At 52.5% G+C, this 14641-nt stretch overlaps 1 protein-coding gene across 2 annotated transcripts in view; it reads left to right on the forward strand.

The window, feature by feature from the left end:
• Positions 1-417: 417 nt before the first annotated feature.
• VGLL4 (vestigial like family member 4) overlaps positions 418-14641 on the forward strand; it is a 160328-nt gene continuing 146104 nt past the window's right edge. Inside the window, exon 1 of one of the 2 annotated variants that reach the window (XM_075321264.1) lies at positions 418-658. The gene's annotated coding sequence lies outside the window, so the exon portion shown is untranslated. Of the gene's footprint in view, positions 659-7248; positions 7268-14641 lie in introns of those variants that run through there. The other variant, XM_075321262.1, reaches the window with a different exon arrangement.

Raw genomic sequence — 14641 nt, forward strand, 5'->3', positions numbered from 1 at the left:
CGTCCGTTTCTCCTGCCCTCGTCCCTTTCCCCTGCCCTCGTCCCTTTCCCCTGCCCTCGTCCCTCGCTCTCGTCCCTTTCCCCTGCCCTCGTCCCTTTCTCCTGCCCTCGTCCCTTTCCCCTGCCCTCGTCCCTCGCTCTCATCCTTTTCCCTCGCTCTCGTCCCTTTCTCCTGCCCTCGTCCCTTTCCCCTGCCCTCGTCCCTTGCTCTCGTCCCTTTCTCCTGCCCTCGTCCCTCGCTCTCGTCCCTTTCCCCTGCCCTCACACACTCCCCGCACTACCTGCTGCAGCTGCTGCCTGGCCCGTGACGTCACGCTCTCATTATGCTAATGTATGCTGACCTCACCCGGCGCTCCACCAATCAGCGAGCGCTGTGCTGCCCACCTGCCAGGAAGAGAATTCCCCCATTCCTCACATTCCTGGTGCGGAGCGCGGCGCAGAGGATCCCGGGGTCCCGCACTCCCGCGAGCAGCGCCAGGGGCCCCCGGAGCCGGCACTTCCGCCCGCTCAGCAACCGGAGAGCTCGGGCCGCTCTGCAGAGCCCCGCTCCATTCACCGCTGGGCTCCGAGGTCTGCGGCTCCAGATATTGGCGGATTCCTGTGTAGTGGCCGCTCCGCTCCCGGCGCCAGCGACTGGTCCGCACAAAGCGGCTGCTCTGGTGAGTGCAGAGTGTGTATATACCGTGTGTGCAGAGTGTGTACAGTGTATATATACCGTGTGTGCAGAGTGTGTACAGTGTATATACCGTGTGTGCAGAGTGTGTACAGTATATACCGTGTGTGCAGAGTGTGTACAATGTATACAGTGAGTGCAGAGTGTGTACAGTGTATATACCGTGTGTGCAGAGTGTGTACAGTGTATATATACAGTGAGTGCAGAGTGTACAGTGTATATATACAGTGAGTGCAGAGTGTACAGTGTATATACCGTGTGTGCAGTGTGTACAGTATATACCGTGTGTGCAGTGTGTACAGTATATACCGTGTGTGCAGTGTGTACAGTGTATACCGTGTGTGTGTAGAGTGTATATACCGTGTGTGCAGAGTGTGTACAGTGTATATACCGTGTGTGCAGTGTGTACAGTGTATATACCGTGTGTGCAGTGTGTACAGTATATACCGTGTGTGCAGTGTGTACAGTATATACCGTGTGTGCAGTGTGTACAGTGTATACCGTGTGTGTGTAGAGTGTATATACCGTGTGTGCAGAGTGTATACAGTGAGTGGCAGAGTGTGTACAGTGTATATATACAGTGAGTGCAGAGTGTACAGTGTATATACAGTGTGTACAGTATATACCGTGTGTGCAGTGTGTACAGTATATACCGTGTGTGCAGTGTGTACAGTATATACCGTGTGTGTGTAGAGTGTATATACCGTGTGTGCAGAGTGTATACAGTCAGTGCAGAGTGTGTACAGTGTATATATACAGTGAGTGCAGAGTGTACAGTGTATATACCGTGTGTGCAGAGTGTGTACAGTATATACCGTGTGTGCAGAGTGTGTACAGTATATACCGTGTGTGCAGAGTGTGTACAGTATATACCGTGTGTGCAGAGTGTGTACAATGTATACAGTGAGTGCAGAGTGTGTACAGTGTATATATACAGTGTGTGCAGAGTGTGTACAGTGTATATACCGTGTGTGCAGAGTGTGTACAGTGTATATACCGTGTGTGCAGAGTGTGTACAGTGTATATATACAGTGAGTGCAGAGTGTACAGTGTATATACCGTGTGTGCAGTGTGTACAGTGTATACCGTGTGTGTGCAGAGTGTGTAGAGTGTATATACCGTGTGTGCAGAGTGTATACAGTGAGTGGCAGAGTGTGTACAGTGTATATATACAGTGAGTGCAGAGTGTGTACAGTGTATATACCGTGTGTGCAGAGTGTGTACAGTGTATATACCGTGTGTGCAGAGTGTGTACAGTGTATATACCGTGTGTGCAGAGTGTGTACAGTGTATATATACAGTGAGTGCAGAGTGTACAGTGTATATACCGTGTGTGCAGTGTGTACAGTGTATACCGTGTGTGTGCAGAGTGTGTAGAGTGTATATACCGTGTGTGCAGAGTGTATACAGTGAGTGGCAGAGTGTGTACAGTGTATATATACCGTGTGTGCAGAGTGTGTACAGTGTATATACCGTGTGTGCAGAGTGTGTACAGTGTATATACCGTGTGTGCAGAGTGTGTACAGTGTATATATACAGTGAGTGCAGAGTGTGTACAGTGTATATACCGTGTGTACAGTGTATATACCGTGTGTGCAGAGTGTGTACAGTGTATATACCGTGTGTGCAGAGTGTGTAGAGTGTATATACCGTGTGTACAGTGTATACCGTGTGTATATACCGTGTGTACAGTGTATACAGTGAGTGCAGAGTGTGTACAGTGTATATATACAGTGTGTGCAGAGTGTATACAGTGTATATATATACAGTGTGTGCAGAGTGTGTACAGTGTATATACCGTGTGTGCAGAGTGTATACAGTGTGTGCAGAGTGTATACAGTGTGTGCAGAGTGTATACAGTGTGTGCAGAGTGTATACAGTGTGTGCAGAGTGTATACAGTGTATATACCGTGTGTGCAGAGTGTGTATATACAGTGAGTGCAGTGTATACAGTGTATATACCATGTGTGCAGAGTGTGAATAGTGTATATATGTGTATACAGTGTGTGTACAGTGAATATGTGTGTATACAGTATGCAGAGTGTGTACAGTGTATACCGTGTGTGCAGAGTGTATATATACAGTGAGTGCAGTGTATACAGTGTATATACCATGTGTGCAGAGTGTGTACAGTGTATACCGTGTGTGCAGAGTGTATATATACAGTGAGTGCAGTGTATATACCATGTGTGCAGAGTGTGAATAGTGTATATATGTGTATACAGTGTGTGTACAGTGAATATGTGTGTATACAGTATGCAGAGTGTGGTATATAGTGTCTATATGTGTATACAGTGTGTGTGCAGAGTGTATACAGTGAGTGCAGAGTGTATATATACAGTGAGTGGAGACTGTAAACAGTGTATATATCTGTATAGTGTGTGCAGAGTGTATACAGTATATACAGTGTGTGTGCGCAGAGTGTATACAGTGTGCAGTCAGGGCTCAGATCTGAGACTCCAGTATCTGTCACTGCTTATTGTGTCTGAGATGTGACCCTACAGCCCAGAGAACTGTGTTGCATCTTTCTCCTACCCATTGTCTATCATCTATCCCTCTTCCTTTTCCCTTCCCTTTCTCCCTTTCCTTCCTTCTCTTTCCCTCTTCCTTTTCCCTTCCCTTTCTCACTTTCCTTTCCCTTTTTTCCCTTTTCCTTTTCCCTTCCCTTTCTCACTTTCCTTCCTTCTCTTTCCCTCTTCCTTTTCCCTTCCCTTTCTCCCTTTTCCTTCCTTCTCTTTCCCTCTTCCTTTTCCCTTCCCTTTCTCACTTTCCTTTCCCTTTTTTCCCTCTTCCTTTTCCCTTCCCTTTCTCCCTTTCCTTCCTTCTCTTTCCCTCTTCCTTTTCCCTTCCCTTTCTCCCCTTCCTTCCTTCTCTTTCCTTTTCCCTTTTTCCCTTTTGTCCCCCTTTTTCCTTCTCTTTTCCTCTTCACTTTCCCTTCCTCTATGGTTATTATAGTGATATAGCCCAGGCATCTCTTATTTCTGGGGGAATTGATTGCCGCTCCGTGCTCTGAGCCTCGGTGCTGTATTCAGTGGCTTGTGGATCTGCTCGGGGCCGTGGAGGAGAACGTGGCCTCCCCATTGTCAGTGGATTGTGTGAAATGTCTTTATATTTTTTACTTTCTATTGGGTCAGATTTCTGCTCGGATTCTGCACTGAGATTTCCTTGGTTCCAGCGCCGGTCATGGACAACGTCGTTACATTTCTTTTTTCTGCCCTTCGCGGGGCAGATCCAGGGCGGAGTTGGATCTGTGTCCGGTGCCTCCTCTGTTGTCCTCCCCAGCCGGCCCGGATCACCTGACGGGACGCACCGGGCCCAATTCATCACTTCTGATTTATTGAAGTCACTTTTTTTTGCCACAGATTCTTTGCGATGGTTCATGAGCTTCATGTTGTAAAATCAAAAACATTCTTTATTTTTTGTCTTTTTACCGCACCAAGATGAAATCTCCTCCAGACGCTGCTCCCGGCAGAGAACGGATTTGATGCGCCAAGAAAAGAGACATTTGGTAAAAGGTGCATGGCGTGACTCTGTCTAAAGCCTGGATAAGCAAAGATGAAGCCGCAAATACAAGAAATCAGCCTAAAAAGTGGCCTGAATAGTGTAGAGAATAAAGCTACAATAGGAAAGCCACTAAAAAGGGAGAAACTCCGGAAGAGTGGAGAAAGCGTAGCGTTCAGGAAACGTTGTTGTGTCGCGTCCCCCGGGCTCCGGACCAGGGGCAGTCTCCCCTCCGCCGGGACCGCCCGGAGCTTCTGATGCTTTCTAGGCCCCTTTCATGTCTTGTTTTTAGTAATTCATGTTGTGGCCCATGCAATGGGAATCTTTTAGCTGAATTCTGATTGGCCCACAGCTTCCCAAAAAGGCCTAAATTTATGTGAAATCTCCAGTGCACTTGGCTCAGCTCCAAATCTGGCAAAAAATGCTGCGGCACAACCTCTGTATAATGCTCGATAAGAGCCTGAGGACAATGTGTCAGATACCGAACTGTAAGGTATTATCTGGTGCAAAATGGCAACTTTTTATATGGAGTGGCTGCAAAATAAATCAACATGCTCCGCACCTCTTCTTTTTTTTTTTTAAAGACCACTATGACATTTAGAATATGCAGGTGTTTGTTTGTTTTTAGCAAGTTTTATGTAGAAACACAATAATATGTCGTACATTACTCAATAAGGATAACGGCACTCTCCTTTTCTTGCAATGTTAAGTTTGGAGCGGAGTAAAAACCTCGATACATTTGGCTCAGGCATTCACAACAATGCAATATTGCAATCTGCAGAAAAATGTTCATGCACTGAATGAGGATCGTCCTCCCCTGCCCTGCGGATGGTTTGTCTCGCGTGGGCCAGGCCTGCGGATGGTTTGTCTCGCGTGGGCCAGGCCTGCGGATGGTTTGTCTCGCGTGGGCCGGGCCTGTGGATGGTTTGTCTCGCGTGGGCCGGGCCTGTGGATGGTTTGTCTCGCGTGGGCCGGGCCTGTGGATGGTTTGTCTCGCGTGGGCCGGGCCTGTGGATGGTTTGTCTCGCGTGGGCCGGGCCTGTGGATGGTTTGTCTCGCGTGGGCCGGGCCTGTGGATGGTTTGTCTCGCGTGGGCCGGGCCTGTGGATGGTTTGTCTCGCGTGGGCCGGGCCTGTGGATGGTTTGTCTCGCGTGGGCCGGGCCTGTGGATGGTTTGTCTGGCGTGGGCCGGGCCTGTGGATGGTTTGTCTGGCGTGGGCCGGGCCTGTGGATGGTTTGTCTGGCGTGGGCCGGGCCTGTGGATGGTTTGTCTGGCGTGGGCCGGGCCTGTGGATGGTTTGTCTGGCGTGGGCCGGGCCTGTGGATGGTTTGTCTGGCGTGGGCCGGGCCTGTGGATGGTTTGTCTGGCGTGGGCCGGGCCTGTGGATGGTTTGTCTGGCGTGGGCCGGGCCTGTGGATGGTTTGTCTGGCGTGGGCCGGGCCTGTGGATGGTTTGTCTGGCGTGGGCCGGGCCTGTGGATGGTTTGTCTGGCGTGGGCCGGGCCTGTGGATGGTTTGTCTGGCGTGGGCCGGGCCTGTGGATGGTTTGTCTGGCGTGGGCCGGGCCTGTGGATGGTTTGTCTGGCGTGGGCCGGGCCTGTGGATGGTTTGTCTGGCGTGGGCCGGGCCTGTGGATGGTTTGTCTGGCGTGGGCCGGGCCTGTGGATGGTTTGTCTGGCGTGGGCCGGGCCTGTGGATGGTTTGTCTGGCGTGGGCCGGGCCTGTGGATGGTTTGTCTGGCGTGGGCCGGGCCTGTGGATGGTTTGTCTGGCGTGGGCCGGGCCTGTGGATGGTTTGTCTGGCGTGGGCCGGGCCTGTGGATGGTTTGTCTGGCGTGGGCCGGGCCTGTGGATGGTTTGTCTGGCGTGGGCCGGGCCTGTGGATGGTTTGTCTGGCGTGGGCCGGGCCTGTGGATGGTTTGTCTGGCGTGGGCCGGGCCTGTGGATGGTTTGTCTGGCGTGGGCCGGGCCTGTGGATGGTTTGTCTGGCGTGGGCCGGGCCTGTGGATGGTTTGTCTGGCGTGGGCCGGGCCTGTGGATGGTTTGTCTGGCGTGGGCCGGGCCTGTGGATGGTTTGTCTGGCGTGGGCCGGGCCTGTGGATGGTTTGTCTGGCGTGGGCCGGGCCTGTGGATGGTTTGTCTGGCGTGGGCCGGGCCTGTGGATGGTTTGTCTGGCGTGGGCCGGGCCTGTGGATGGTTTGTCTGGCGTGGGCCGGGCCTGTGGATGGTTTGTCTGGCGTGGGCCGGGCCTGTGGATGGTTTGTCTGGCGTGGGCCGGGCCTGTGGATGGTTTGTCTGGCGTGGGCCGGGCCTGTGGATGGTTTGTCTGGCGTGGGCCGGGCCTGTGGATGGTTTGTCTGGCGTGGGCCGGGCCTGTGGATGGTTTGTCTGGCGTGGGCCGGGCCTGTGGATGGTTTGTCTGGCGTGGGCCGGGCCTGTGGATGGTTTGTCTGGCGTGGGCCGGGCCTGTGGATGGTTTGTCTGGCGTGGGCCTGTGGATGGTTTGTCTGGCGTGGGCCGGGCCTGTGGATGGTTTGTCTGGCGTGGGCCGGGCCTGTGGATGGTTTGTCTGGCGTGGGCCGGGCCTGTGGATGGTTTGTCTGGCGTGGGCCGGGCCTGTGGATGGTTTGTCTGGCGTGGGCCGGGCCTGTGGATGGTTTGTCTGGCGTGGGCCGGGCCTGTGGATGGTTTGTCTCGCGTGGGCCGGGCCTGTGGATGGTTTGTCTCGCGTGGGCCGGGCCTGTGGATGGTTTGTCTCCTGCAGCTACGGATTGCCATTAGTCCATGTGACATGGTAAATATAGAATGATCCGTGGAGCCGGCGCACTCTGCTGCAGTTTGCATTCGGCTCTTCCTTCCTGACATGTGCTGTCACGTCATTGAGGAAGGGCGCTACCTGCGGTCACTGTCCTGCCGTCTAGACTGGAGGTCATCTGGCCAGGAGAGGGTTACTCCACTGCCAGCAGTCACTGGAGGAGGACGCAGGGGGAGCAGCCATCGCTGTGGGGGAGGGCGGGCGGCTCCTGGGATCTTTGGCTCTGAATGAAGGAAGTTGGAGAGAAGTTTTGTTTTTGTCTGTGCTGCTGTGCGTCCTGGTAAGTGTTGGGTGCTCCTGTCTGTGCATGTGCCGGGGTGACGGGCCGGGGTGATGGGCCGGGGTGACATCCCGGGGTGACATCCCGGGGTGACATGCCGGGGTGACATGCCGGGGTGACATCCCGGGGTGATGGGCCGGGCTCCGCAGCTGCATTTGTGAGCAATGCTCGGTGCACGATTTAACAACCTGCCCCTAATCCGTCTGTAAGCAAATGCTGTCCGAAAACTCTCCAATTCATTTCACTTTTTCTAATTTCTGATACAGATTTTTGAAAAGCACTTTATGGGGTAAAAATAAAAAGTGCAATCTTTTTTCTGCAGATACTGATAGCAACTTCTCAAAATTAATCCATTGTGATATCAAAAAATCACAAAAAAACCCCAAACATTTTCTGCACTGAAAAAAATCATCATCTTACGGTTTCAGCAAAATGCATGGGATTTCGGGAAGTCTCACCCCACCGTGTGGGTTTTATTTTGTTTTTTTTTCCAGTGAGGGAAAAAAACCAACTGGAAACCACTAGGATGACACCTGAGAAAAAAACCAGTCAGCGCCTGTGAGTAACACGCGGATGTGTGAATGAGGCCCGAGAGTTTCCAACAATTGGAAATAATACAAATGGAAAGCAACGGATCTGCAGCAGCAACAACTGCCCCGAACTGTGCAGTGGAAATGCGGCAGATCTGCCCTGTACATTGCAGTGGAAATTCACCATTAATTACATTAGACTGATAATCTGCACTGCGGGTCCGTTCTCTGCGGATTTCCCTGCAGCGTGTGGATGAGGTCTGAGTAAAATCTCCATTTTATGGCGCTGTTCGGCCTCGTTCACATGTTCAGTATTCAGGGAAGTTTTATCACAGGTTTTATAGCCAAAACCAGAAGAGGAGCAGTCAGAGGAGACGTATAAGGCCGCGTTCCCACGATCAGTTTTTGCAGTGGTTTGGACGCTCCGTGTTTTCGCTGCGTTATACAGTAGAAATCTCCGGCCCTCTGTGCTTCTTTTCTCCGCAGCGTAAACTGACCTGCGCCGTGGCTTCCCGAGCCGCAGCATGACACAAAGGTTCTCAGTGGAAGAACACAACAAAAACTGCAGCACCCAGAACCGTGATGGTGTGAACGGACGCTGCGTTCTCCCGTGGATAACACTCGCGTTTCCGCAGAAGAGAGGAGACGGAGTCCAGGGCGCAGCGTGTCCAGATCGTGGGCAGCCTCCCTAACAGACACACGAGCACCGCAGCTGGATTTATCACCCACTCCTGGCTTTGGCTACAAATACTGAGGTATAAAACTCCAAAAACTGAACGTGTGACCGAGGCCTAATGGTGCTTTCAGCAACGCAAAAATCTGCAGTTTTTCTAACGTGCTGGAAGGTGATTTCTATGGATTGCCCCATACAGTCAGTCTGCATTCCCAAAATTGTGCCAACTATGGATGTGACCCGTTCATGGGATATTAAATCCGCTCTGAAGAGGCGCGGGACGTTGAGGGTGTGGCGCGGGACGTTGAGGGTGTGGCGCGGGACGTTGAGGGTGTGGCGCGGGACGTTCAGAATACAGACTGCTTTCTCTGAAGGAAGGTGCACATGACTGTTTACTCCATCTAACAAAGTATCGGGTTTTTCTGATCAGTGGCAGAAGTTTTTCTCGGACAAGAAGAAAACGTTTGTTCCACCTTCTCCATTCTGTCAGTCTGTGAATTTCAGACCGGTGTCTTCCGAGTGCTGTACGATGTTTTTGTTTTTTTTTGTTCACGGACTCATGGACTTAACATTAGGATCAAAATTGGACATGTCCCATACGATATCATACGTCCCAGTGAGAACCATCGATCTTGTGCCCAGCATGAAAGTCGCACGGCTCACAATCTGTATGGCGGCTCTCCGGGTCCAGCACTTTGCTCAGCAGATGCAGACTCGGGGGGTTTGATCTTCTGGTGGCAGCAATGAAGAGGTATTTTGTGTAATTGTTGTCTCGTATACCGGTAATGAGCATTTTCTTCCCTTCTTTTTGGTACATCTACACTTTCGCCAGATAGAAATAATTCTCTATGATGTTTATTAACATCCGTTCTTTTGCATGATGAGGCCTGGGCAGGAGACGGCAAAAAAGAGCCCTGAGAATCCATGCAAATAGCAGCGTGCGCCACATAAAACATGGCAATGGCGGCCTATGTGGATGGAGAACCTGCCGTCAAGTTGTGTGTTTGGTGTAGAGGCCAGAAAAGCTGCCGTTTATAGGTAGGTGATGATTGTCAGGATCCTGATTAGTGGGGCGACATGACTGGACCCGCGGATCAGTGCAGGCGCCACAGATACCGGCAGGTAGAAGTCTCGCAGCGCTCTGAGCCGGAGCACAGAATAGAGCTGGACTGGCGGCGTCTGGTGAATCGCTGCTCAACTGTACTTCCAGAGCTTCTATCAAAGGAGGTCAAAGAGAGTGTCCCCCCGGGGGCCTCTGCCTATATCTCCCCCCCCCCCCCGGGGCCTCTGCCTATATTTCCCCCCCCCCGGGGGCCTCTGCCTATATTCCGCCCCCCCCCCCCCGGGGGCCTCTGCCTATACCCCCCCCCTCGGGGGCCTCTGCCTATATCTCCCCCCCCCCTCGGGGGCCTCTGCCTATATCTCCCCCCCCCCCCCGGGGGCCTCTGCCTATATTTCCCCCCCCCCGGGGGCCTCTGCCTATATTCCGCCCCCCCCCCCGGGGGCCTCTGCCTATACCCCCCCCTCGGGGGCCTCTGCCTATATCTCCCCCCCCCCCGGGGGGCCTCTGCCTATATTCCCCCCCCCCTGGGGGGGTGCGCTGCCTGTTGTATTATGAGACTGTATATTCCTATTTGAGAGGTGATATCTTCCCAACTCAGGCACTGAAGCCATATTCACACTTTCAGTATTCAGTGAGGTTTTTACTTCAGTTTTTACCTCAGAATTTCTAGCCAAAACCAGAAGAGGAGCCATCAGAGGAGACGTATAATAGACCCACGAGGTCCACTGCCGGATTCATCACCCCTCCTGGTATAGGCTGCAAATTCTGAGGTACAAATCTCTCTAAATACTCGGTGTGTGTCGTGGCCTCATTCAGACATCGGTGACTTTTATTTTATGGAAAAAAATTCCACAAAAAGCGCTCTGAGTTTCCCCGGTGTTTTTGATCTGATTTTCAGTCAGATTTCACCATCAGTTTTGTACAATTCTCCATGTTTTGTTCTGGATCGTGAATGAGCCCTTACAATGTCGCCTGGAGAGTTTTGTCCGGTAAGTGACTTGTCAGGAGATGCACAGCATGGACGCACATTACAGCCTCACGACAGCGCAACTATTATATATTACACCTCATACACCGGCTGTATATTACACCTCATACACCGGCTGTATATTACACCTCATACACCGGCTGTATATTACACCTCATACACCGGCTGTATATTACACCTCATACACCGGCTGTATATTACACCTCATACACCAGGCTGTATATTACACCTCATACACCGGCTGTATATTACACCTCATACACCGGGCTGTAAATTACACCTCATACACCGGCTGTATATTACACCTCATACACCGGGCTGTAAATTACACCTCATACACCGGCTGTATATTACACCTCATACACTGGCTGTATATTACACCTCATACACCGGCTGTATATTACACCTCATACACCGGCTGTATATTACACCTCATACACTGGCTGTATGTTACACCTCATACACTGGCTGTATGTTACACCTCATACACCGGCTGTATATTACACCTCATACACTTCATACACCGGCTGTATATTACACCTCATACACCGGCTGTATATTACACCTCATACACCGGCTGTATATTACACCTCATACACCGGCTGTATATTACACCTCATACACCGGCTGTATATTACACCTCATACACCGGCTGTATATTACACCTCATACACCGGCTGTATATTACACCTCATACACCGGGCTGTATATTACACCTCATACACCGGCTGTATGTTACACCTCATACACCGGCTGTATATTACACCTCATACACCGGCTGTATATTACACCTCATACACCGGCTGTATATTACACCTCATACACTGGCTGTATGTTACACCTCATACACTGGCTGTATGTTACACCTCATACACCGGCTGTATATTACACCTCATACACTGGCTGTATATTACACCTCATACACTGGCTGTATATTACACCTCATACACCGGCTGTATATTACACCTCATACACTGGCTGTATGTTACACCTCATACACTGGCTGTATGTTACACCTCATACACCGGCTGTATATTACACCTCATACACCAGGCTGTATATTACACCTCATACACCGGGCTGTAAATTACACCTCATACACCGGCTGTATATTACACCTCATACACCGGCTGTATATTACACCTCATACACCGGCTGTATGTTACACCTCATACACCGGCTGTATATTACACCTCATACACCGGCTGTATATTACACCTCATACACCAGGCTGTATATTACACCTCATACACCGGCTGTATATTACACCTCATACACCAGGCTGTATATTACACCTCATACACTGGCTGTATATTACACCTCATACACCGGCTGTATATTACACCTCATACACCAGGCTGTATATTACACCTCATACACTGGCTGTATATTACACCTCATACACCGGCTGTATGTTGCACCTCGTACGCCGGCTGTATGTTGCACCTTGTACGCCGGCTGTATGTTGCACCTTGTACGCCGGCTGTATGTTGCACCTCGTACGCCGGCTGTATGTTGCACCTCGTACGCCGGCTGTATGTTGCACCTCGTACGCCGGCTGTATGTTGCACCTCGTACGCCGGCTGTATGTTGCACCTCGTACGCCGGCTGTATGTTGCACCTCGTACGCCGGCTGTATGTTGCACCTCGTACGCCGGCTGTATGTTGCACCTCGTACGCCGGCTGTATGTTGCACCTCGTACGCCGGCTGTATGTTGCACCTCGTACGCCGGGCTGTATGTTGCACCTCGTACGCCGGGCTGTATGTTGCACCTCGTACGCCGGGCTGTATGTTGCACCTCGTACGCCGGGCTGTATGTTGCACCTCGTACGCCGGGCTGTATGTTGCACCTCGTACGCCGGGCTGTATGTTGCACCTCGTACGCCGGGCTGTATGTTGCACCTCGTACGCCGGGCTGTATGTTGCACCTCATACGCCGGCTGTATATTACACCTCATACACCAGGCTGTATATTACACCTCATACACTGGCTGTATATTACACCTCATACACCGGCTGTATGTTGCACCTCGTACGCCGGCTGTATGTTGCACCTCGTACGCCGGCTGTATGTTGCACCTCGTACGCCGGGCTGTATGTTGCACCTCGTACGCCGGCTGTATGTTGCACCTCGTACGCCGGCTGTATGTTGCACCTCGTACGCCGGCTGTATGTTGCACCTCGACTGTATTATGGCTTTGTCCATTCTCCCACCTCGTACAGAGCTATAATATGGATGTCTATCGGCCTCCATCACATTTCTTGTGCCGGCCTTCGATATTCTTTTTTTTGGTTCCCCCCTCCACTGCTCTTTGCACAAAGCCAATAACCGATATGGTGGCAGGTTGCGTCCATCCGGTGTGGTATCATGGAAATCTAGTACAGGGCTATTTGGAGGCGCCATATGGCAGCATATAAAGCCGCCAGCTGTGTAGGACGGTAGACTATGTGAGTGCCGCGCTGGTCTTCATGCACATGGCTCTGCCCTGCACACGGCCTGACATGCAGCCATTTAATATCATTTAGCTTCTATTTCTGGGGCCCCCACAGATCTCTAGGATTGCGTGTCCGAGCCCCACGTGTCCCTTTTCGGAGCCCACCACTCATCAGTGTGGCAGTGGCTTCCATGCTTGATGGCTGCTCCATTCACACTCCCTGCATGGGACCCCCATTCTCTGCACGCCCACCGATCACAGCAGAGGGTCTTCGTGGTGTAAAGCCTTATACATAAACATTTCTGGGAAAACCCAACCATTATATTTGTGCCCAGATACAACCTTCAGGAACAAAGCTAAACATAAGGTCATCAGAGCACAATGTGACAGAATTTGGGACCCAAACCTGCTGCCCGTGTGATTGGGTCGGGACGTGAGTCTATGGTGGTCTTTATTGCAGCCCTCACCTTGTCACACGCTGCCGCCGTCTACGCTCAGCTGCTCACATAATATTCCAGGATAAACTAGCTTCTATCGGTGGCTCGGGGGCAGCGCTCTTCTGTCCTTTTCCAAGATTTCTTCCAAACCTGCAATTCCTTTCTGAATGTTTCCAGAATGCCTAAAACAAATGAAGTCAAAAGTGAGGCAGTTTTTGCTTCTATTTTATTCCCGCTGCTCCAGTAAGTATTCAATGTTCATTTCTATTAACACTAGAACTACTGAGGTGGTCATTTTGACTACTTTGCACTTTGCACTTTGTATTTCTATATAGGTGTCACAAGTCCAGTAGTTCTAGTGTTAAATCCCGATTTATGGTTAGAGATATCGGCCTTCTTTATTTGGAGCCAATTTTTCTGATCTTTACAAGGGGGCGTGACTCACAGGGTAATTATGCAGAGCAGCCTAAAGACACGCCCCCAGGGAAGTCCTGAGCCACGCCCCCCAGGGAAGTCCTGAGCCACGCCCCCCAGGGAAGTCCTGAGCCACGCCCCCCCAGGGAAGTCCTGAGCCACGCCCCCCCAGGGAAGTCCTGAGCCACGCCCCCCCAGGGAAGTCCTGAGCCACGCCCCCCCAGGGAAGTCCTGAGCCACGCCCCCCCAGGGAAGTCCTGAGCCACGCCCCCCCAGGGAAGTCCTGAGCCACGCCCCCCCAGGGAAGTCCTGAGCCACGCCCCCCAGGGAAGTCCTGAGCCACGCCCCCCAGGGAAGTCCTGAGCCACGCCCCCCAGGGAAGTCCTGAGCCACGCCCCCCAGGGAAGTCCTGAGCCACGCCCCCCAGGGAAGTCCTGAGCCACGCCCCCCCAGGGAAGTCCTGAGCCACGCCCCCCCAGGGAAGTCCTGAGCCACGCCCCCCCAGGGAAGTCCTGAGCCACGCCCCCCCAGGGAAGTCCTGAGCCACGCCCCCCCAGGGAAGTCCTGAGCCACGCCCCCCCAGGGAAGTCCTGAGCCACGCCCCCCCAGGGAAGTCCTGAGCCACGCCCCCCCAGGGAAGTCCTGAGCCACGCCCCCCCAGGGAAGTCCTGAGCCACGCCCCCCCAGGGAAGTCCTGAGCCACGCCCCCCCAGGGAAGTCCTGAGCCACGCCCCCCCAGGGAAGTCCTGAGCCACGCCCCCCCAGGGAAGTCCTGAGCCACGCCCCCCCAGGGAAGTCCTGAGCCACGCCCCCCCAGGGAAGTCCTGAGCCAC

The sequence above is a fragment of the Anomaloglossus baeobatrachus genome, chromosome 8, assembly GCF_048569485.1.
Source record: "Anomaloglossus baeobatrachus isolate aAnoBae1 chromosome 8, aAnoBae1.hap1, whole genome shotgun sequence".
In the NCBI taxonomy this organism is placed as follows: domain Eukaryota; kingdom Metazoa; phylum Chordata; class Amphibia; order Anura; family Aromobatidae; genus Anomaloglossus; species Anomaloglossus baeobatrachus.